The sequence below is a fragment of the Polypterus senegalus genome, chromosome 12 (genome assembly GCF_016835505.1).
Source record: "Polypterus senegalus isolate Bchr_013 chromosome 12, ASM1683550v1, whole genome shotgun sequence".
Taxonomy (NCBI): domain Eukaryota; kingdom Metazoa; phylum Chordata; class Cladistia; order Polypteriformes; family Polypteridae; genus Polypterus; species Polypterus senegalus.
Window position 1 is genome coordinate 125,873,848 of NC_053165.1, and position 26,384 is coordinate 125,900,231.

At 38.5% G+C, this 26,384-nt stretch overlaps 1 protein-coding gene across 1 annotated transcript in view; it reads left to right on the top strand.

The window, feature by feature from the left end:
• The first annotated feature begins 4,532 nt into the window (after positions 1–4,532).
• The window catches only part of LOC120541600 (endogenous retrovirus group FC1 Env polyprotein-like), a 67,969-nt gene continuing 46,117 nt past the window's right edge, over positions 4,533–26,384 (top strand). The window contains exon 1 of the mRNA XM_039773387.1: positions 4,533–4,547. The gene's annotated coding sequence lies outside the window, so the exon portion shown is untranslated. The remainder of the gene's footprint in view (positions 4,548–26,384) is intronic.

Below are 26,384 nucleotides of genomic sequence, written 5' to 3' on the forward strand. Positions count from 1 at the left end.
AAAAGACCTCAGCAAACAGAAAAGCAGTGTGCATCTTGTTACAGAATGTTGTGTGCGTCTAGTTACAGCGTCCTGTCATAGAAGTGCTCCCTCTTTGAAGAAAATAAATGGTTATGATTTAAACTTTCTCCTGCCTGTTTTCCCATAGAGCTTTTGGGTCACCCAGGGGGTGATGGTCATTACTACGACAAGTTTCACTTCACCACCATCTCTCAGTACAATGTCGGCAAAAGTGCTGATGTTGCACCAATTTATTGATCAATTTTATAATGGTTTTTTCCCCCGCACTCATGAAAAAGACCCAAAGATACAGCTTCTCTCCTTTAATCTGAAGAGAACAAATCATTATTTTCTGAGAGGTAACTATAACCTCAGATTTGGAGACATTAATTCATGTCCCAGCCATATCACACTGAGTGCCAAACTGTTTCAATGCATGCCAAAAATCACAGTTTAAAGAAACCAAGAGGAAAACATATTTTGCATCTCAGAGTGGAAACTCCCAGTCATCAGCTGTGTCATGATATCATGTCCAATGTTTATCCTACATTTGAAATTAGTGAGAAGAATGCCATGTAATCTCGATTAACCACTCAGTAATGCAAAGACTTAGCCCCATCCCCAACTCTGAGCAGGGGAAATAGTATTGTGGCATCCAATCTTGACACAAACTGAATAAGTTTATTAAATCATGGAAAATTTTCAGAATGGGCATACTGCCACTGAGTTGTTCATGGTGTTTGTTTTTTATTCTCCTGTGAAGCTCCCATTTTTGATTCACCATTTTTTATTCCAATAGACTGACAAAATCACCCTTACCTTGTGCTATAAACATAAAGCAATGTGCATTTTGGAATCAGTGTAAAAACTCAGAAACAATCTGAGAAAAAATTTAAAAATATGATTTACTTAAAATTTTGCTAGCCTTTATTGTGGCCATGGATTTCATAAATGTGATTTAATTTCATTTAAAATTTGTATACATCTCTTCTTTTTGCAAACGGATATTTGGTGCATTATTTAATTATTTATCTCCACAACTATTTATTGGTGTCACAGGTAAGCAACCAAAGTCACCCACTAATAAAAATTTTCTAAGGGAAACACTTCCATCCACTCAGCCACATACTCTTGAAGCACCTCCCATGGGATACTCCCCTTAATATCTTTTGATTTCTCCTTGGCAACAATTAGATCAGAAAGAAATAAGATGGAGACATATCCTGCTTCTCAGATTTTTTTCCTGAGGCAAAATCTTACATGTGTCTCCTCTTGAGAGATCTCAGCCGAGTCACACAATGGGCTCAAATCTTCCAAGTAGTGTCTTGATTTTTTTTCAAGTTGAAAGTATTTGCATTGTGTGCTCAGTAATACTATATATGGTGAAATATATGGACAGTTGTTTGTGGTAATAAAGCGCTTTATTATGTATGACAGCCTATTTAGTGAGAAAGATGGTACCAGACTACACACTTGGTGTTTTGTTTCTTGAGACTGACAGGGATCAAAATAGGGATGTATTAGACAGGCAGACACAGACGAGTCGAGTCAGGGAGCATGCACTGGTACAATGTGTTGCCACACCTACCACATGACAAAACAACTTGGGATCCTGGTTTTCAATCCCCGAGGCAGACACGCAGTCCAGTCTCACCCTCCGGAAATGACGCTCTATCTGCCGCAGCCAGGTGTTACGTGGGCAACCCCTTGGCCTGGTCCAGCTACTCAGGTCACCAGCAATGAAGATCTTACAAGTCGGATCACCCTCAAGGAAACGCGCCACATGGCCGTAGTGCCTTAACTGACGCGCCCTCACAATGCAGGTAATGTGCCTCATTCGGGACTCCATGAGCAACCGCTCATTTCACACAAAGTCAAGCCAACGGTACCCAAGGATTTTCAGGAGAGACACAGTACCAAAAGAGTTCAGTCTTCGTCTCAGGTCACTGGATAGTGTCCATGTCTCGCAACCATATAGCAAGACAGGAAGCACCAGGACTCTAAAGACTTGGACCTTCGTCCTTTTGCATAGATATCAGGAGCACCACACATCCCTTTCTAGAGACCTTGTGACCCCCATGCTCTCCCAATCCATCTACTGACTTTATAGGAACAGTCACCAGAGACATGAATGTCACTGCCAAGGTAAGTAAACCTCTCGACAAGGTCAACACTGTCTCCGCAAACAGACACACTACTAATGGCTGTGCCCAAGAGGTCATTAAAGGCCTGGATCTTAGTTTTTATCCAGTACACTCACAAGCCCTGACACTCAGACTCCTCGCTTAGTCTCTCGAGCGCCCCGATGAGAGCCTCCATTGACTCCGTGAAGATCACAGCATCGTCAGTAAAGTCAAGATCCATGAATCTTTCTTCACCAACATATGCCCCACAGCTGCTGGACCTCACAGCCTTGCCTAACACCCAGTCCATACAAGCACTGAACAGAGTAGAAGCAAGAAGACACCCCTGACGAACAGAGGTTCTGCCTCCACTCTGCACAGCACTCACAGTACCAGTGTACAGGCCGGCCATGATATCCAGAAACCTCGAGGGAATCCCGCGAACCCTCAGGATGTCCCACAGGGCACCTTGATCAACTGAGTCGAATGCTTTGGGAAAATCGACAAGGGCTGCAAAGAAACTCTGCCGAGTCTGCGCTCCATGAGAACCCTCAGTGCCAGGATGCGGCTGATGGTAGACTTCTTAGGTGTAAAACCAGACTGTTCCGGTCACTGGTAGATGAGCAAGTGATCACAGATCCTATCGAGGACGACCAAAGCAAGGACGTTATCTGGCACAGACAGCAGTGTTATCCCACTGTAGTTGCTGCAGTCCAGGCGATCACCCTTCCCTTTCCAGATAGGGATGACAAGTCCCGTTTTCCAGTCAGTTGGGCTGATGCCAGTCTTCCAAATGGAAGCAAAGATTGCTTGCAATGCCAGGAGGACAGCCTTAACCTCAGCCTGGAGAAGTTCACCCCAGATACCACAGATCCCTGCAGCCTTCGCCAACCTCCCCCCACCCTTCAGCTGGTTCACCACCTGTGCAATCTCAGTGAGATTGGGTGGTTCACAGCTATTTGGAGGATCAGCCTCAAGAACCGTGGACCCAGAGATATCCAGCATTCTAGCCAGAAGTATCAGCTTTGAACAACTGCTCAAAGTATCCAGCCCAGTGGGTCACAACTGCAGTATCATCCGTAAGGACCGTTCCATCAGCTGCACTGACTGCGACTCTCCAAGGATCAGGACACAGACACAAAAAGATAGTATTGCAAAACAAAAGTGGGTTTTATTTATAGGTGCATGGAAAACAGTAATAGGCAGGCTTTTTTACATAGTCCTCACTGCAACTGACAAATAAAACAGAGAAGAAATGTCCTAAAAAAATACTGAAACTGTAAAATATTTACAGAGAGTATTGCAAATCTCCAAAAGGAAAAAGAAGAGATAAAATAAATGTATATACAGAAAAAAATTGTTAGTCTTCCTAAATAAAAATGCAGACAGGGACATACTACACAAAAGCCAAGTTCTTCACTGATCCACATAAAACATTTATTTAGAGAAAAATCAGTGTATATACTGTGGCACCCAGGATGCCCAGGAGGACCAGAGGGGGGCATGTACCTCCTCCAGACCACGAGGGGGCGCCCGCCCTGGTTATGTTGGGGGCCTCGGGTAAAGGGCTTGGAAGCCCAGCCCTGTAGGGTCCCGTGGCCACCGCCAGGCGGCACCCCGGTGCCTGAATATCCCTGGAGCCTAGCACTTCTGCCACATCAGGAAGTGCTGGGGGGAAGACGACAGGGGACACCCGGACAGCTTCCGGGTGCGCAGCCACACTTCCGCCACACTGGGGCGTGTCTACGGAGGAGTGCCGGGAAGCAGCTGGAACCCATCCGGGTTCCTATTTAAGAGGCCACATCCCTTCGGTCGATAGCGGAATTTGGGTGGAAGAGAGACGGAGCTGGCGAAAGGATTGGAGGCAGCCAGGAGAAAGGCACAAGGACTGTGGGGCCTGGACGTTTGGTGGAATGGTGCAAGAGGCACTGGGAAGTGCACGGATTTTGTAGATATTGTCAATAAAGGGTGTTTGTGGGTGACATGAACGTGTCTGCCTGTCTGTGTCCGCGTCAACTTCCACAATACAAAAAGTGCACCACAAACCCAATTTATAAAAATACCTCCAGCAAAACTATACTATAAATAAAAGATATTTATATCTATATATATACAAAAATATTTTTTTACAAGATAAGGTACCATCTGCTATGCTTGATGTACTATTAAGATTATCTACAATAAACTCTCACTCACCACCATGATTGAGTCAAAAGATGACCCCTTCAGGCAGAAAATGCCTTTTATACTAAGGAGTGTAGCTTCAACCAATCCTGCAACACACTGCTCCCTTCCTCCAGTTGCAGCTGACGCAGGCACGTTCAGCTTACGTGCTATACTCTACTCCTGCAAGGCCTGCATGAAATTGCCTGGAGCGCGTGCATTTCAGCTGGACAAGCCGATCCATTCTCTGTACTTACTATAGTAAGTTGCTTTTTGTAACTTTATCTCAAGATCTCCTTCTCTGAAATAATGAATGCATTTTCCTGACTCTCCAAGCTTCTTAATTTGCAACAGCAGGTGGCTATGAAGACGCTTGTGTTTCGACCAGGCACATGTGAAGTCCAGTAGGCCTTTGCTGAACCTGCGTATGTCTAGCCATCAGCATCACATAGTGCGGTCCTGCAAATGCAAAATTAAAATATTCGTGGCAGCGCACACTCACACTTTGACTGTTTAAAAAGGTATATAAGTTCCTTTATTGTTCTGAACTGTTTTTAACTAGTCTTAGAACTATTTCCTTTAATTTGGCAATTCATTGCCAGTGTATAACCACACACCCTCTGATTACAAAACTGTATTCCTTGCTTCTGTAATAATACTATTAGTTGCTCTAATTTATATTGCTTTTCTTCAGTTACTCAGTTGAGATGAAAAGGTAGGCAGTGTGGCATAGTGGTAAGCTGTTGGACTTTAAACCCAGAAGCTGTGAGCTCAAATCTGTGACCTTGATCAATAAAGTTTACCTGTCTCTTCTCTAATTAAAAAAAACAAAAGAAATATATCCAATCATATCTTACTAAATGTTGTAAGTCACCATGGATATAGTAAAATAAACAATATGAAGTCCTGAAAGAGATTTAAGCATGACTAAGAAGAGATCTCACAAAATATAATAAAGTTTTCAAACCAAATTCTTAAGAATGACTCATTTTACCACAGTTGTATCTCACGTCTCCTTTCTGTCTAAAGTTATTTCTCCTAAGGAATTTTAGGCCAGACATCTGTGACAAAGTTAATTCTTAAATTAAATGAGAATCTCTTTTAAGTCTCATGAGCCATCAAAGATAAACCTTTGAGCATTATAAATTTCCATTGGGAAGGGATACTGTAAAAAAATGTACTTGAAACTTGCTGCTTGTTTAACTAGAATATCCATTTGTACCAGCACATTTTAGATTAGAAAATGGGGTCATATATAACATTTAATTGTGTCTTGTTCTGTGATAACAGTTTACATATAAAAAGTCTTTTTTTTTTTTTTTTGAAGAAAATAACATTGCATGCAATCATATTTATGCAACAAATGACTTTATAGTGAAACTAGAAGAAAACAGTGTTAAAAAGAAAGCAGGAACAAAAGACAAACCCGAACAATAAGGCAAAACCTAACAAAATAGAATTCAACCCCTACCTGCAAGAAAGAGAGGAAAGCCAATAGCATGGGCAAAAATAGAAAAAAGAAAAACAAGGGAAAAAATGTTCTTTTCCCCTAATATAAATGCTCATTCTAAAATTTTATTAATTAAATCTTGCCATCATTTAAAAAAAAGTTTTGAACAGATTCTCTCAGTGAGGATTTGATTTTTTCAGATTTCAAACAGTACAAAACATCCGACACCCACAAACCTATAAAGGGTGGTTTGGGATTCTTCCTGTTGAGTGATATAAGTCAACATACCAGTAGTGTGGTACAGGCAATTACAATCAATTTTTCCTTCTTCACTTTAAGCCCATCTGAGAACACACCACACACAGATGTTAATGGGTTAGGAGACATTGTGACACCAAGATTTGTGTCCAAAATTATGTTGATTTGGTGCACTTACGAAATATGTGGCCCAGTGAGTCTGGAGCTAGATTGCAATGCTTGTAGGTTGGATCTTGTCCTGGGTACATTTAAGACAAAGTTAAACATGATAAATGAAACTGATGAATGATTTTAAATGCTTTGCACATATTGAGTTAGAGTGTGTTCTATGCATGGCTGCTTTCCACTCCACTTCTGAGATATTAATTGAAAGATAATTAATCCACCATACCTTAGGATCTTTGAAATGTTCTCATATATTGTTATAATACTGACTGAGTCTTTAACACTCACTATTTCTTCTGGAATAGAGATGGGTGAGAGGTGCAGAAAATTGGGCAGGTTTGTTTAAGCAAAATAGGAAAATTGTGTTGGTAGGAAGTTTAATTTGAAGCATTATTGTTCATAAGATGCAAAAAATATCTTTATACGGTTATCTAAGTGTTTTAATCGCCAGTGTTTTCAAGAGATTACATACTGTGTAGATTGAGAGGGTTGTAAAGAGTGATTATTGTGTAGAGGAGCAATAAATAAAAGCTTCTTTGCCTTGAAGCATATTCTGCATTGGTGTAATAGTGATTGATGGACAATTGGATTATTGGTATATTGATGATAATTAGTATTTACTGAGGCAAAATGCAGGACATGTAAAGAAAAATAGAAAGTTTATTTCTATTTCAGACAATGTTTGTGTAAATTCACAAATTTGTGTCAATTTCCAGGTATTTATAGCTTGTATATTTGCCACCCAGTAATAAAATTGAAAGTTAGGTAGTGCCGTGCCACCTTCTGCTTTAGGTAATTATAGAGTCGCCTTTTGAATGTGAAGAAGTATTGAAATACAGAAAAAGTATTTTATAATTAAGTCTAGCTTCTTAAACATTTATTAATGTATATAGAAGTGCTTTGAAATATAAAAAAAAATTAGGTAGGATGTTCATCTTGACAGTATTGATTCTCCCTACTAATTTGAGATTGAGAGTATACCATCTGCTCACATCCTGTTTGATTTGTTTTTTTCATGCTGATAGCTAAATTTTGTTGAAAAAGATCTTTATATTCACTTGTAATGTTTACCCCTATATATTCAACCTGTTTTAATAAAATTAACAGATAGATGCCCAATCTAGTATGGTTTGTAGAGAGTTCACTGAAAAATGCACACCACTTTTATTCAAATCGATTTTGAGTGCAGAAAACTTTTGAAATTCTGCTAGTGCATTAAGGGATAATGGTAAAATTGTTTGTGGGTCTGATATATAGTATACAGTACCATATCATCTATGGATAATGATATTTTCTGTTCAAGTCCTCCTCTGATAACCCCAACAGAAGTAGTACTTTTCAAAAATAACTAGTAGAACTATGCATTCATTAAAGTTTAGCTAAAAATGCCAAAAATTGGTTAAACGGCTTTAAAATGTCTCCTTTGAAGACAACACAAATCATTGAAATATCCAACATTTTGGGAAAATAAATTTGCAAAGACATACCTTCACTATTACTACTACTACTACTACTACTACTACTAATAATAATAATAATACATTTTACATGCCTTTCTTATATCAAAAATTGGAAAATTATTTACATTCCTTGGATTCCCAAGCAGCCTTTCTGCCAGCAGTTCACACATTTCCTTCTCCCATATGTGGTCTTTGTTCTGGGAACAGTGATGGTTAAAACAACAAACACGAATGGAGTGTTCATGAGTGCAAGGAATCTGTAGCTACTCATCACATTATTGATCTGCTGAGTCCTTCACTCAGCTTTTGTGATTCATTCATTCTGTGTCCATTGCTTTGCAGATTTCATTATAAATTTTACAACCATTTACGTCAGCAATGTCAGTATAATGTAGAAATAATGTGCACTACTATATTAGAATTATGTTATGACTGGTATAACATTAAATAAGTGTATCAGAAAGATATCAGGTATATTGTACTGAATTACTGTTTGCTGGCATGGATTTTTTTTACAACTCATCCATCATCACCTTTCATTTTCTTTTGCACAGTGTCCCCTGGAAGGCAATTATGTATATTATTTATAAAAATGCAGACTATGCATGAGTAAATACAAACAAAATATTTTAGGTGTTTATCTTAAGCACAGATCCAAACCCTCCAGAAAATTCAATTATTCATTGAATACCAGACACTCTAGCTGGGACAAATTGTCAGCATCATCATCACTATCAAATAACACTTGTTTGGTGATAAATGGTTTTGGCCTAGGTATTTCAATAACGCCAGGCACCTTATCAGTCTCCCTGTGTAAATGAATGATGATCTGTTTACTCTGTAGGAATTTGTGTCATTTTCCTGATGGTTCATTTACTCTGTTGTAATCTAAGCCCTTTTCCTGATTTCTAAAACATGCAGATGAAACAGAGGATGATGCAGAGTTATACAGCACCACTATTTTACACTGGTATCTTATCTCTGATTGGTCTAAGAAGTTGATTGGTTCTCTAAATTGTTATTCTTACAGTGTGTTTAGCAGGAAGTTCATATATAAAAATACTGTGTAACAAGAGACCAAAATATCCAACTTAATCTGACATGAATATGCTTGTGATAGTGTGCACAGATGCATGTCTCAAGAGTTTATTTTTTTTCTAACTTTGAAGTGACTTCAGGGATGCACCAATTGCTCTATGTGAAGCTGCTGGGTCATTTTCAAATTTTTTTTCTAAGTGAAGCAGATTGTTTAAAATAAGGTCTTAAATGTAGGGTGTGACCCAGTTCTTTTGTCTAGCCCTTACCAATTTCTATGGATTAATGCATGGCGAAAAAATTGAGGTAGAATTTTGTTGTCTCTAGCTTCTATAAATTTTGCTAATAATAGTGGAGATAACTTAGTTGATTTCTTTTTAAAATTCCACTGGATAGTCATCAGGGCCTGCTGCTTTCCCATTTTGGAGTGAGTTTATAGCACCCAGTAGTTCTGAGAGTGCCAGCGTATTGTCCAGTTCCTCTACACCAAGAGTATTTAGAATTGGTATTGCATCAAAAAATTGTGTGTTTAAACTGAATAGAATATAAAGATTTATAGAACTCCCTAAATGTGTTAGTTATATATTTATGGTCAGTATTTTTTTCTTCATGTTGGTAATTTCTGTTAATACATTGAAAATTTCCTGTTAGTGGATTTGTTGAGCTAAGATCTTATTATCCTTCTTTCCATTGTCATAATAATGATGTGATTTAAATATAAGTTGTTCTATTTCTATTGTTCTCAAGAGGTTAAATTCTGATTGTACAGCCTGTTTTTCTCCATAAAGTGCCTCATTTGGAGACCTTGGGCTTCATATATAATGGCGTGCATAGAACTCACACTAAAACATAGCATATGGACAAAAGTGGAAATGTGCGTACGCACAAAAAAATCCAAATGCATAAATCTGTGCATGTGCTAAGTTCCATACACTACCCATTTACAAATCCCAATGAACGTGAAATTTAACTCACAGAGAATTTTGCATATTTTAATATGCAAATCAATATAAATATCAAGTTCCGTTAAAAAAAAGAATTTCAATGAATGTGAAGTGGAAGCAAGGAAAAACGCACTATTTGTTGGCTGATGAACAAGCATATAAAGTGTGGCGGAGACACTTGAAAATTTAAGTTCAGAAAGTTGCATAGTGCCTGAAAGAAAAAAGAAGTGGTCAGATATCACAGTGGATGTGAAAACCTGAGTTGCATCCCAACTTCTGTTTAAGACAATGTTATAAAAACAGTCCCCCATGCGATGGTCAGATGGTGATGATGCTGCTGTGCTAAGTATGTGAGATGTGGCCAATGAGCATAAGGAATATAAAGGCCGTACTATGTGACATTGACCACAAATTAAATTAATTGGTTAAAAAAAATGCTGCATCTGATTACCTGTTTTTACATTCAACTAATTACATTCAAACAAAGTTGTAACACTGTCCGATATGGCTGATCATTTGGTTGGTCAGGTTCATCATAGTGCATCTCTTCAGCTACATGTTTGCACACTACGACACACTTTCTGTGGACTATAGAGCAGTACATTAATAGAGTAATGCTTTCTATTTACATATACAAATGAATTCTCAGAAGGTGCCTTTATAGCTTAGCAACGGCATCATGTGCCAAAACGGACTGATTCTTTGCTCTTTACTTCGAGATGACTCACTATTCTTAAAAGGACTGCTTGCCTTTTGTCGTATTAGTTGGAAAAAGCACCTGCGACTGTGCAGAGTTGCTGTTTTTTTAGGTTTGACAGCTATATATGATGTAATGCCAGATCATTCTTTTGGTGATTCATCCCTGGCTGATATAATTTGTTTGGAGCCTTTGCAATAGTAATGTGCGTGCAGTTGACCACTCCGATTACATTTGGAAAACTGGATGTTGCTGCAAATTGCACTTTTATGTTCGCCAGTTCAACCACAGTGTAAGGAAATCTTATTTATCTGAATGACAAGTGGATAAAACCATCCTATACAGCTGGCATGGCGTAACTCAGTGATGACTGTGAAATACCTGATTGATCAGCAAGTTCACATTGAAAAGCTCCTGCGGCTAAAAACCCCAGAGTGGATAGAACCTACAAAGGAGCAGGTAGAGCACAATCTCTCAAAGTCTACTTTTGTAAAGCCAGTGCCATTTCAGCACACAGCTCCAAAAGGGTAGCTTTTGGAAATCGAAACTGACTTAGAATCCTGTCCTCATCATCTGTAATTACGTGCTCTCTTCTAATTCTCTCATGTGCGATATCTTCTAACAATGCTAATGCAGCCATGGTAATTGCAATAGTTTCAACATTCCATGCACCATTATATTGTTACAGAATCATTACAATCAACTATTTGTAAACAATATGCAATTAACTCTGATCTGCTTGATAAAACCTTCATCACAGATGAAAAAATCGAAAAAAGAAAAGTAGACTACAGAAACAGTAGCTGGGTACCACCAGTTTGCAAAATGAGCAGAAATGTGTGTACGCAAGAGGGGACACTGCCGTGAAAATATGCGTGGCTTTACACCAAGTTTAGTTTTTGTGCATCTCGAAGTGAGCGTGTTAAAGGCCATACGCAACATTCTGATTGATCATTGGAAGAAGATGGCAGTGAGAAGGAAAACCTGTTGAAAAAACTGGTTCAGGGCATTAGCTTTGTCAATATCTCCTTCTAGCATCTGTGGCCTCGATTGCTTGAGTCCTGTAATTATACCCAGTTCATTCCAGACATCCGTCATATTATCAGTGAGTTTGTTTTCTATTTTAGCTTTGTAAGCTTCCTTTCCTTCACTCAGCTTCTTGTTTAGCACATGCTATATGTCCTCAGAGCCTCTTTGTCACCAGATTTAAATGCTGTCTTTTCTCATTCAGGAGGCCTTTTATCTCCTTAGTAATCTAGAGCTTGCTGTTTAAAAAGCAACACACTGTCTTCGAAAGTACCACTGTGTCGACACAGAAGTTAATATAGTCTGTGATGCAGTTACAGAGTCCCTCAATGTTGTTCCCATGTGACTCGCACCTCACTTCCCATTCTGGTGTTTGGAAGCAGTCATTCAGAGCCATTTCATCCTCCAGATTCATTATTCTTGTAGTAACAGGATGTTGTCTATAAACAGACTTCTAACTGGGAATAATATGAATCAGGTTGCGGTCAGATTTACTTAAAGGAGCAAGTAAATTACACTTTAAGGTGAATACAGCAGATTCAGCTTGTTATTTCCTTGCATGGAACTGGTAACAAACTTTTAGAAATCTAACATTGATTCATCCAAAAGAAGAAAAGAGAGCGTTTGTTACAGAGTTCACCAAGAGCTGGGCAAAGTAAACAGGAGAAGGAACAGCCTACATGATAGATATAAAACAGGTGGTAGGACATACAGAAGAAAGATTCTGTTGCATTGCGATAGCAGTGATAGACTATATTCCTTCACTTCAGATCCACATATGTATTTTCTGGACAACCGTGATTTCTTTCTCTTATCTACTTCCCTATTCCCAGATCCTGTTATCCTTCTTGTAGATTTAAACATAAACTTTGACTCTCCTAGCCCAAATGGATTCCTTACCCTTCTGTCTTCCTTCTCCTTCTCTGTAAAAAAAATCCTTCTAAAAAAGTTTATTTTTTAACTTTTACATTAGAACAAACCTAGGCTGTACAAAACAATGAAATAAAATAAAAGACAATATTAACCTTTACTTTTAGTACACCTCTTAAAGAATAACAAATCCTGGCTTGAATTTGACAAGAAATAAAAAGACACTGACATTTCCCTAAGCTCATTTCACATTCATTTGATGAAATGAAAAAAAAAATCTGGGAAAGGTACATGACAAATCATTTTCTGTTCAGAACATTTTCATGTTCTGTTCTAATTGTCTTTGATGCAGTCCACCAGTGAAGGGGCTACTGAGCTCCTTTTATTCAGAGTAAAGGATTAGAAATGAAAGAAAATACATTGGAATGAAAAATGTAAGTGACAAGATGAAAAAAATGTGTTTATTTTGCTTTAAGCTGAAGGCTGTATGTATGGTTATTTTTGGGCGAAACATTACAGCATTATACTGGTCTTTGCTGGGTGAAGAGTCAATTTTATAAAAAGGTTATGTAAAAATTATACAGTACTCATAAAAAATTAAAAAATAATCTATTAAAGACTTTTTTTCTTTGAAACATAATTGGTAACTGGAAGCACAAAATTGTCAAATAAATGACACCAAGCAGAAAAAACAGCATTTGATCAATATCATTTAGGAAAGAGCTATGAAAGCAATCATTCTGTGTGTACAAGTTGACAAGAACATCGTATAAAATGAACTGAAGGCAAAATAACTACAGGAAATTATACTGAGAAGTTTTTTACCTTGAAGATTTCATATGTGGCATTCACTAATGAAATATTAATGAAAGAGACAAAGCTGGCTGTGTTTAAAGTTACTTAAATGTAAAATATTATGCTGAAGTCATTTTGGAGGGCTCTGTTTGCTTCACTTCAAAACCTCAATGTCATCAACAGAAAGTGTCACTAAAATTAAGTATGCATAAATCAGGAGAGTTTGGTAGGGATATTTTGGGACACAATGAATATTCCAGGATCATTCATTCCCAAAAACAGTTTATTGCAGGCAAAACCCTGACTTTGTCCTTTTTTGTACTGGTAATGTTACTCAGCTTTGCAGTCTTATACTGCCACCTATGGGCTTCATACATGATACTGAGCAAAAGTTCACAGAAGAAATAGATAAAATACTTTTCATTAACAAAAGTGTAATAGGGATAAAGGATAACTATACAATAAAATAACAAACGCCTGTTAATTTTAAATGAATCATACTAAAAAGAGCTTTTTACTTCCTTCCTTCCATTTGTGAAGCATATAATCTCTCACCCTCATTCTGTCTGCTACTCTTATCTAGTGCTTCTCTTTCCACCTAGAGCATACTTTACCTCTGCCCCCTGCTCTATCTGTTTATTAGTTACTACCAATTCAAACCTGCAAAGAAAACCATGATTATTATACGACTTTGGACTCCTGTGAGTTTCAGGTAGCAGCCTTCTATGGATCTTTGATGTAATTGTTCACGTAGTTCTCAAAATGCTCTAAAAGAGTGTACTGTGCAAGCACTAATCACTAATAGCCCATCATACATAACCTATATCTGAAAAAGCAGTAAATTAGTTATTGTACATTTAAAAGCATGATACTTAATCAGTCCTGAATAATTTTTGCCACTTAAATTCTAAGCGGAATATTATATTAAAAAGACCAATGCTATCTGTCATCCAGACCACAGTCTGTGAAGCTCAATTACTGTGGCTCTGATATAGATGTAACCAACACTACTGCACCAAAAGGAACAGTCCTGTATCATTTCACAATGTACATCCCAAAATATACTGTAAATATAACATAAGGTCATGTCACTTGCAGAAATCCTCAGATTATTCTGCACTAATTGGAATACTGATAAAGGGGGTGAGAAAGAGTATAGGAGTCAGGTGCAAAGAAAATTGTCTGCAACTCAGCATAAGGAAAACTAAGGAACTTGTTAATTAGAACTTTTAGAAAATTATTTGTCCCCAGAGGGGAAATTTGTCTTTTTAGAGAAGCTCTTTAGATACCGTAAATAATACTGTAAATGCCTACATGATAGATAATTATATAAATAAATATATACAGACTCTATGGTCTGAAAACACACCAGAATGAATAAAATGGAAGAAAATTTCAAAGGAAAGAAAACTTCTGGGTTGGCAGTCACAGTCATGGTGAGGCATTAGGCAGACATATTTTTGTTGGTATAAAGGAGCATTTCTTAGCACACTCCTGTTGAATAATTCTTTGGCATTGTTCATAATGGGTTTTGTTATAATTCTCTCATTTGTTAATACCTCCAGGGGGTCCAGTGTGCATCCGATAAATGAGCCCGCCATTTTAATTAGCTTTATGATTCCGTGGGCCTCTCTTGAAGTGAAGTTACCAGCTTCACAGAGTTGTTGAATATATGAAGAATGTCACTTCCCACATTAAAGGAATGCAGTCTCTGAATGAAAAAAGCCTACATTGCCCTTTCTTATATAGTTCCTTTGTATTCTGAGACCAGTCCAACCTGTCATTGATGTAAATCCCCAAGTATGTGTAGGGGCGCACCACCTCTACATCCACTACCTGAATAGTGACCAGATATAGCGGCTGCTTGGTGTGAAAGTCAATGAACATTCCCTTGATTTTGCTGATGTTAACATACAGACAATTCTCTTTTCATCAAGAAACAAAGTTCTCCACATGATATCTATACTCTGTCTAATCCCCCTTTTCAATAAAATTCTTAAATGCAGAATCATTTGAGAATTTCTGAAAGTGACATGACCTGGTGTTATACTTATAGTTTTAGGCATATGGCGTAAAGAGAAAAGGAGACAAAAATGTTCCTTGTGGTTCCCCAGTGTTGATGAAATCTGTATCAGAAATACAGTCTATGAGTCTCACAAACTGCAGTCTGCCCAACAGAGAGTCCATTATCCAGGACACCACAGGCTCATCCACTTGCATATCTCCGAGTTTATCCATTAACACAGATAGCTGGATAGTACTGTAGGAAATGCAGACATCAAAAAGCATAATCCACACAGTGTTGCCGGCTTTGTCCATGTGTGAATAAGCCTTGTGAAGCAGATAAACAGTTGCATCATCCACTTGAATATTTGTCCAGTTGATAAATTACTGTGGGTCCAAGTGATCTACCACGAGAGGACTCATATAATCTAGGGCTTGTCTCTCAAAGGTCTTCATGATTAATCAATGTAATTGATTAATTATTTAATTGAAGGACTTTCTCCACACCAAATAGCCTCTATACAGTATCTGGTTCAGGGAGTGGAAATAGGGGTGGTGCACTGCTACAAGTACTTGACAGTCTACATCAGTGACTGGCTGAACTGGTCCACATATAAGAGGCAGAATAGACTTTTTCCTTAGGAGATTGTGTTCCTTTAATGTGTGTAGTGCCAGTTTTTACATGTTCTAGAGCGCTAAGATGGCAGATGCTATTTTTTATGCTCTAGTGTTCTGGGCTTGTAACATCACTTCACAAGAAGTCCACTGAATCACCACCTATTTACAAAACAGACTCATATTGTGAACTCTCAATCGGCTGGAGGTAAAATTGAAAGAGAGAACAGTAAACTGAAGGCCTATTATCTATACTGTTAATAAATAGACATGTGAGAACATGGTGTCGCAGCACTAGCAAGGAGCTGGCGCTCCATTCACAAATTGTTCCTGCCTCGCGCTGTATTCTTGCTGGGACTGACACGACACTGGATGGATAGAATAAGTTAACATGTACAATGAAGATATTTCAATGTTCCTTAAAAGTTTTGAAGAAGCCGCGTTCTAAGCTTACAGATGGCGTAACGTCTATTACAGAGCTGATTGTGTGGCGATTGGGTATTTGGAGAAAGAAAAGTAAGGACAGGAATTGGGGGTTAGTACGTTTGAAAGAGACAGTACTGATGCAATAAATTATTTCATCGAAGGCTGCGCACAGCACAGCAAGCAGGCATGAACAATCACTGCACCACCGTGTTCCCATATTTAATCACATGCTTTAACTCATATTATCATGAAAATGATATCAAGTATACATCTCAGTATTTTAATACTGTAATATCACGAATGTAATGAATTCTTTGTCCTGTCGGAGAAAAAGCCCGGAAGCACATAATGATTCACACACATAGAGCACATAGAAGATCAAATGCAAAACAAAGCATTTAACATATTACTTTAGTTACGATGGGGATTTGAGAAACTAGTAAATTAAACAATTGTAAGATGAAGTTTATGATGTTCTACTTTAATGTCAAAATAAACTACGTGATTAAAGTGGAAATTCCGAGATTAAAGTTGACATTTCGTGCTTTTTTCTCACTGTGTGCCTATTTTTTTCTCTGTACCCTAATAAGCTTTTATATGACACTCAGACGGTGGACTACAACTCGCCTTTTCACTGCGACTTTGATATCTGAGAACTTCTTTTTTATTTTGGGCACTGTGCGACTTTGTGAAGTTTCTCTGACACTCTATGTCACTCGATCAGATTACTTTTGTTGTTTATACCACTGTTTAATCCAACAAATAGTATGTTTTTCCTTGCCTCCACTTGGTATTCGCTGAAATTCATCTATTTTCCCCTGAGCTTTTGCCATTACCTTTTCACAGAATGCTGAGCTTAAGGGTTATTTATATTGATTTGCATATTCAAAGAGGCGAAATTCTGGGAGGAGTTTGGGAGTGGCAGCAGGCGCGTGCACATGTGTTTCTTTATAAGCTGACTAGGATTTATGTAGCGGAAGAACGTGGAAGTTGATGAATGCACAAATTTATGCATCTGGATTTTTTTGTGCATACAAACATTTCTGCTTTTGTCCATACGCCATGTTATAGTGTGAATTCTTCGCATGGCGTTATGCATGAGGTCCCTGCAGAGGTCTTCAGCTGCAGGGGTATTAATATCTAACACTGTAAAAATAATTACACAGTTTGCAATTGATCATATCTTATCAGACCCTTGGAGACTTTTAAATCCATACCTAAGAGCATATTCCTTCTTCTCACAAGTACATCATTGTGCCTCAAGAAATGATTATTTCTTTATAGATAACAATTTTTTGCCCATGATCAAATGTTGCAAGTATGACACTATTGTATTATCCGACCATGCCCCTGTGGTCATGGAGCTGAAATCACTATGCCCCACATACTCATCGTGCAGCTGGCTTCTTAATCCCTTGTTATTAGCTGACAACAACTGTGCAGAATTTACATCCAAGCAAATGTGTTATTTTTAGAGACAAATGCATTCTTGAAGGTCTCTGCAGGAATACTTTGGGAAACTCTGAAAGCATTTGTAAGAGGACAGGTTATTTCATATCTCTCTCACAAAAACCAAGAAGGCATCAGAGTTAATCAGTGAAATTACCAGAATAGATCAAGAACACCAGGGCATTCATGTTTAAATGGTGTGTATGCACAAAAATGTTACGTACACCCATTTCCATGCTCACATCGCAATGTATAAAAACTAAACTTAGCACATTCTCACACCAGCTCAATCAATGGAGTACGCAAGTTTTCTGCTCGGTTTTACAAACTGGCAACACCCAGCGTCAAAGCAATGCTGCTGTTCTTGTGTGGTTTCCCTTTCTTTTTTAGATTTACATCCCTGGCGCAGCATAGATTAAAATTAACCGCATATCCTTTATAAATTTAAGACATCTGATTGTAATCAACCTGTAACAATATAATGGTCAATGGAATGGTCAAGCTATTCCAAATACCATAGTTGCTTTAGCTTTGTTATTCTCAGTGCACCACTCAGAGTATGTTAACCCACTGTATCTGAGTGTGGAATCAAGGCTGTACAGCAGCTGATTAAAAATGCTCTACAGCGAGTTGTGTTAAGAGCGCAGAGGATAATCAGGATACAGCTTCTACCACAAGCAGCCTCAGATATACACACAATCTATTTGAAGTTCTCCCATTCGGCAAATGTTTCAGAGCCTTTCCTATAGGGACCTCGCAGTTCAGAAACAGTTTCATCCTAAAAGCTATTGAATCTCATTGTACCATAAAATAACAATAAAGGAATTCAATTCAATTCAATAGAAGAGAGCAAATATTTACAGATAATGACAACTGGCTTCCAAGTTGATTTAGATTTTCAAGAGCTATCTTCTTGGAGCTCTTGATATCATTTTTAAGATGAAATGCATTAAAGTATGTGTATTAAATTATACAGATACATTTTTAACTTCATTTAAATAATGTATACTGTTAATAATTAAACATGTGGGGGCACTGTGGCACAGCATTAGCGATGAGCAGGCGCCCTGTCCTGGGATTGTTCCTGTCTTGCGCTGTATGCTTCCTGGGACTGGCGCATCTTGGATAGACAGATGGATGGAATTATTAAAAACTAGCAAAATACCCGCGCTTCGCAGCGGTGAAATACTGTCTGAATATTTTTATTAATAAAAAGTAAACATTTTTAGACTGAACGAAAATATGTAAAAAATTAATTGTTAAGGATCTCTCTGTATACCACGTTGTCAGTTTGGCCCTCTGGTTGTAATATGACTAAGCTGTGTGCTGAGCTCACTCTTGAGCATGCAACATACAGTTGGCCAAACGAAACGAAAGAAGACACCGCAGTGAACACAGAAGAGAACCCGTGGATTAAATAAAACCTACACAATAACTATAAAAATCGTAATAAATGAACAATGAAACAGCGGAGAACCCGTGGATTAAATAATAAGGCTGCTTCGTTGGCGAAGCAAGGAAAAAGGACTTTCTTATATATCGCTTCGTTTATAAAACAGTGCAGAAGCTCTGAGAAAGCTGCTTCCTTCGCAAAGTAAGGAAACGACTGAAGAGATGGCGGGGACGCGGTAAGTGTTCGGCAAGGCAGCTGAAGCACTGCATTATGGGATCTGTAGTTTATTGTGTTACCAGTGCTTCATATCCCTGGGCCATTAATAACAATAATACAGTATATAAAATGATCTCATGGGCGGATATAATTACACGCCGGGCGGATGTTGCCTCGGCCTTGAGTTTGACACATATGGAGTAAATAGAACTTGAAAAGATATATTTTTTCGTACATCGAGCCCGCGTGCTATTGTGGTTTTGCTTGCATGCCACAATAAGTCATCCTCCCCTCGCTCTTACTTTTTTACTGTTCATCTAATGAATACACTGAGTATGGCTTTACCAAAACAATCATTGATGGCGAATAAAGTATCCATTATTCGAGTATGTAGATCGGGGTATATATATACAGTCATGTGAAAACATTAGGACACCCTTTGAAAGCATGTGGTTTTTTGTAACATTTTTAATAAATGGTTATTTCATCTCCGTTTCAACAATACAGAGAGATTAAAGTAATCCAACTAAACAAAGAAAACTGAAGAAAAGTCTTTTCAAGATCTTCTGTAAATGTCATTCTACAAAAATGCCTATTCTAACTGAGGAAAAGATAGGACACCCTTGCCCCTAATAGCGAGTGTTACCTCCTTTGGCTGAAATAACTGCAGTGAGACGGTTCTTGTAGCCATCTACCAGTCTTCGACATCGGTCTGAGGAAATTTTACCCCACTCCTCAATGCAGAACTTTTTCAGCTGTGAGATGTTTGAGGGGTTTCTTGCACGTACAGCCCTTTTCAAGTCACCCCACAGCATCTCAATGGGATTCAAATCTGGACTTTGACTTGGCCATTCCAGGACTCTCCATTTCTTCTTTTCAGCCAATCTTTGGTTGATTTACTAGTATGTTTTGGGTCATTGTCATGTTGCATGGTCCAGTTCCGCTTCAGCTTTAATTTTCTAACTGATGGTCTCACATGTTCTTCAAGCACCTTCTGATACACAGTAGAATTCATCGTGGATTCTATGATGGTGAGCTGACCAGGTCCTGCTGCAGCAAAGCAGCCCCAAACCATGACACTTCCACCTCCATGCTTCACAGTTGGTATGAGGTTCTTTTCTTGGAATGCTGTGTTTGGTTTACGCCAAACATGTCCTCTGCTGTTGTGTCCAAATAATTCAATTTTGGACTCATCTGTCCAAAGAACATTATTCCAGAAGTCCTGGTCTTTGTCAACTTTATCTCTGGCAAATGTCAGTCTGGCCTCGATGTTTCTCTTGGAAAGCAAAGGTTTCCTCCTTGCACACCTCCCATGCAAGTTAAACTTGTACAGTCTCTTTCTGATTGTAGAGGCATGTACTTCTACATCAACAGTAGCCAGAGCCTGCTGTAGTTCTCAAGATGACACTTTAGGGTTTTTGGAGACCTCTTTTAGCATCTTGCGGTCTGCTCTTGGGGTGAACTTGCTGGGGCGACCAGTCCTGGGCATGTTGGCAGTTGTTTTGAAAGCCCTCCACTTGTAGACTATCTTCCGGACAGTGGAATGGCTGATTTCAAAATCTTTTGAGATCTTTTAAATCCCTTCCCAGACTCATAGGCTGCTACAATCTTTTTTCTGAAGTCCTCTGACAGCTCTTTTCTTCTCACCATGGTGCTCACTCTCACTTCAACAGTCAGGAGCACACCAAACTAAATGTCTGAGGTTTAAATAGGGCAAGCCTCATTCAACATGCAGAGTAACGATCTACTAATTATGTGCACCTGGTGTGATATACCTGTGTGAGATCTGAGCCAATTTAAGAGGGAATACATGTGAGGGTGTCCTATCTTTTCCTCAGTTAGAATAGGCATTTTGTAGAATGACATTTACAGAAGATCTTGAAAAGACTTTTCTTCAGTTTTCTTTGTTTAGTTGGATTACTTTAATCTCTCTGTATTGTTGAAACGGAGATGAAATAACCATTTATTAAAAATGTTACAAAAAACCACATGCTTTCAAAGGGTGTCCTAATGTTTTCACATGACTGTACATATATATATATACCCGCGTATTGCAGCGGAGACGTAGTGTGTTAAAGAAGCTATGAAAAAGAAAAGGGAACATTTTAAAAATAACGTAACATGACTGTCAATATACAGTAATTGTTTTGTGAGTTTTACTGAGTGTTGCTGTCATCAAGGATTTGATTATCATTATTTCTTTCAATCAGGTTCGTATTTGTAGGATGTGTTGTGTTCAAGTTACATTCCGTGTTTGTCAATCGTTGTAAAGATGACAGGTTTCATTCATCGATTCGTTTCTTACTGCATCAATAAACAGCTCGTCTTCTTCTTTATCTGAGACCCGACACACTGCATGCACGGGTTTTTTACACTGTCTTCCTTTAGCGGACATTGACTTTTCCACCGTGTGCTTTGTTTCCACAGTAGCTGCATTTATGAATATGCTTGTATGTATCAGACGCTTCATATTTTTTGCTGCCTTTTCAATTGTGTAATTCGGTTTTTGTTCAGCTTTTGGAACTGTTGCTTTTGTCTGTGCACTGCGTCAGTTCACGTGAGCCGCTCGGTGTACATGCATCGAAGTTTCCCAGCTGTGCTGGTGCCATGTCGTGCTATGTCCATGGCTGTATCTAATGTTACCGAAGTCCCGGCACTTAAAACTTTCTCTCGCAGTTTCGCTGAGTTTGTGTCAAACACCACCCTGACCATCTCATCTTCCTCTCCATAAGCACAGTCCTTCACCCGTGAATATTTACCCGTGGCAGTTTGCTGTTGGATTGCCGCTGACGGACGGCCTTATATGGGTAGGCACTAAATTACAAACGCCAGCGGCAGCCTGTCTATGAACTTAATTTAAAGTGTAGGTTTACATCGTGCTTTGTTTCTGAAGTAGCAGAACTCATGAATATGGTTGTATATGTCACTCGCTCGCTTCTTATTGTTTCGCTGCCTTCTCAATTATATAATGCATGTTTTCTTCAGCGCTTTTTGGGCCTCTTCCTGGTTTTCTACGTACTGCATGATTACGTGGAAGGCGTGATGATGTCACACGAAACTCCGCCCCCACGGGTTTCAAGCTCATCTCCATTACAGTAAATGGAGAAAAACAGCTTCCAGTTATGACCATTACGCGTAGAATTTCGAAATGAAACCTGCCCAACTTTTGTAAGGAAGCTGTAAGGAATAACCCTACCAAATTTCAGCCTTCTACCTACACGGGAAGTTGGAGAATTAGTGATGAGTCAGTCAGTCATTGAGTGAGTCAGTGAGGGCTTTGCCGTTTATTAGTATAGATGTACAATGAAGATATTTCAATGTTCCTTAAAAGTTTGGAAGAATCAGCAAGTTTACAGATAGTTTGACATTTTTTTATTGTGTAGCAATTGGTTATGTGGAGAAAAATAAAGAAGGACAAGAATTTGGGGTTGGTATGTTTGAAAGAGACAGTACTGATGTTATAAATCATTTCATAGATGGTCATGCACATCCCAGCAAGCATCTTGTGGGAGGCAGGAACAATCTGTGGAAAGGGTGCCAGCTCATTGCTACCACTGAGCCACTTTGACCCATGTTTAATACATGCTTTAATTCATTTCATCATGAAAATTATATCAAGTATACATCTTAGTATTCAAATTGAGAGCTGTAATATCATGAATGTAATGTACTCTGTGTTCTGTCAGCATAAGAGAAAGCCTGTTTAAGAAGTACTGTACTTAGTGATTCACACACATAGAGTACATAGAAGAACACATAGAATATGAAGCATTTAATGTGCCACTTTAGTCACGATGGGATCAGAGAAACTCTAGTAAATGAAACGTTGATTTTAAGATTAAGTTTATGATGTTCTACTTTAATGACAAAACAAACTACGATATTGACGTGGACAGTTTGCCTTTTTTTTTTTACTGGACCCTATTTTTTTCTTTTCTCTGTACCCTAATACACTTCTGTTTGACACTCAGATGGTGGCCTGTGACTCGCCTTTTTATGGTGACTTTGATATCTGACTACTTTTTTATTTCGGGCACTGTGCAACTTTGTGAACTTGAACTTTTGAGTTTCTCTGGCACTCTGTTTCACTCAATCAACTTCTTTTTATTGTTTATACCAGCGCTTAAGCCAACAAATAGTATGTTTTCCTTGCCTCCACTTCACATTCGCCAAAATTCTTTTTTTTTCAGGGGATTTTGCCATTGTCTTTAAACCAAACACTGAATGTAAAATATTTATATTTATTTTCATATTAAAATATACAAATTTATGGGAGGGGTCAGGTGGGACGGCAGGCACATGCATTACTTTTCACGTTGACTGGGATTTATGCAGTGCATGGAAGTTAGCTTACGCATGTTTTTTTTATATTTGAATTGTTTTGTGCGTACTCACATTTCCACTTTTTCCCCTACGCCATATTTTAATGTGAATTCTACGCACGGCGTTATGAATAAGGCCCCGGGTCTCAAAATGAAGCACTTTGTAGGAAAAGACAGGCTTTGCAATCTTGACAACAAAATAAATGGAACAACTCATTTATAAATCAGGACTTCATTACTATGATGGAGAGAAGGCTAATAAGACCTTAGCTCAACAAATGCACAAGCAGAAAGTCCACAGTGCAATATCAGTAATTACCAACCCAGACAGAGATAAAATTATTGACCATAAAAATATAATGCACACATTTAGATGCATTAAAATGCATCTAAGTTCTTATATTCTACTCTGTTTACACAAGATGACAAAATCTTGTGCATTACAGATACCACAGTTAGATACTCTCAGTGCAGAGGCTGTTGGCCTTCCTCTCTTTTTCTTGGTTAGGGGTTGAACTGAATTTATTGTTGCTAAGTTTGACTTTATTGCATGGAATGTTACTTGCTCTTTAATAAATTAAATAAAAAAAGATTATTTCCAATTCATATACTGTAGCATTTAAACAGATCATCTTAGATAGAATCCATTGCTTGCAAATACCAGGAGCCACTTTTTTCTATTAAGTGCTGTTTTTGTGCTCTCTGAAGGCCCTTTTGACTTGTATCAAATAACAAAGATATATAGCCTGAAATCAAGTAGTAGTCCTTCTCTGTATATGGCCGTATGATATATATGGTTTTCAGGAGGGTGTATTCACTCTACCTTTGGTTAACATAAAATGTATCCTCACCAGGGGCCTCATGTATAACACTTTGTGTCGAATTCACACTAAAACAGAAACTAAAACAGAAAAAAACAGGAAATGTGCTTACACACAAAAAAATCCAGATACATAAATCTGCACGTACACCAAGATCCACACACTTCTCCTATATAAAACCAGAAGAAAGTGAAATTTAATGCAAGCGAACGCGTGTACAGCCCCACCCCTACTCCTCTCAGAATTTTACATATTTGAATATGCAAATCAATATAAATAGCTCCTTCCATTCAGTGCTTGGTTAAAAGACAATGGCAAAAGCAAAATTTCAGTAAATGAGAATTAGAGGAAAAGAAAAAATACTCTTTGTTGGCTTAAGCAGTAATATAAGCAACAAAAGGAAGTTGATCGAGTGATAAAGAGTGGCGGAGACTTCAGAAAGTTGCACAGTCACCCAAAATAAAAAAGTGGACAGATATCAAAGTCGAAGTGAAAAGGCAAGTTGCAGCTCACCATCTGTTTATTCTGTTTCAGGTAATATAACAAATGCTGACCCATGTGCCAAGGACATGAATCCACATGGTGATGGTGCTACTGGCTGCGCACACCTCTGCCTCAGAAATTTGACTGGGTGCTGGAGTCACAAAATGCAATATCAGAGATACTGCTCTAAGACATGTGGCCAATTAACCAAGGAATATAAGGGCTTACTATGTGATATTGACCAAAAATCAAATGAATTGGTTAAAAAGTAAATGTTGCATCTGATTACCTGTTTTTACATTTTTCTAATTACATTCAAACAAAGCTGTAACACTGTCCAATTTGGATAATCATTTGATGGGTCAAGGTCAGGTTCACCATGCGGCATCTCTTCATGTACGGGCAAGCCTGAATTGTGTGCCACATTATGCAGTACGGTACATGCTTGCACAATGCAACACACTGTGGACTATACAGCAGCACATTAATAGAGTGGAAATGCTTTCTATTTACATAAGCGCATTGATTCTCTGAAGGCACCTTTACACAGGCACAGTTCAACCATAGTGTAAGGAAATCTTATATATCTGGATGACAAGTCGATAATACCGTCCTATACAGCTTGCATGGGGCGACTCAGTGATGACTGTGAAATACCCGATCGGTCAGCAGGTTCACGTTGAAAAGCTCCTGTGGCTAAAAACCCAAGAGTGGAGAGAATTTGCAAAGGAGCAGGTAGAGCACAATTCCTCAAAGTCTGCCTTTGTAAAGCTGGTACCAGTTCAACACAGCTCTAATAGGACAGCTCTTGGAAATCAAAATCGACTTGGAAGCCAGTCTTCATCATTTATAAATGAACAATCTTTTCTAACTCTTCCATTTCCTTTTTCCACTTCTAACAATTCTTAAGCAGCTATGGTATTTGGAATAGTTTGTCCATTCCATGCACTATTATATTGCTACAGAATGATTACAATCAAGTGAATTAAATTTGTAAACAATATGCAATTAATTAATCCTGAGTCATGGATGTAAATACGAAAAAGAAGGGAAACAACACAGAAACAGTGGCACTGCTCTGATGCTGGGTGCCACCAGTTTGCAAAACTGAGCAGAAACATGTGTACACATGGTCTGAGGCTGCTGTGAAAATGTGTGTGGTGTCACACACGTGCGCATGGGAGGCAGCTAAAGGGTTTGAGTAAGGACAGTTCCAAGACATACCGGGATGTGGCAGAGTGCACTTACTCTTTTTCTCCCTTGCCTGCAGGCCATTCACGGGAGATTCCACCTGGTCCTCTTGACGTCACTTCCGGGACCGAGCCAATGGAAGGAGTCCTTGCCGGCTCCAGCCCCTGTGATGTCATGTCCGGGTTCACACCAATGGCAGAAGACCTACAAGAGCCCGACCCCTTTGACTTTACTTCATGTCTTCCCCTTTAAAAACCTCCACCTTTTCACTAATCCCTCAGTTCTGTTTTGGACTCGGTTTTGTGCACATCAGTGCTGTATCTATCAAAAGCTACTTTGCAGCCAGGAAACCAGATTATACGGGTGGCTACCCCAAACCTTTATATGACTCTGGCTTGTGTTTGTGACAGTGTCTATATGCAAAGTTTAGTTTTTTACATCTCGAAGTGTGCATGGAAGCGGGCATAAGCAACGTTTC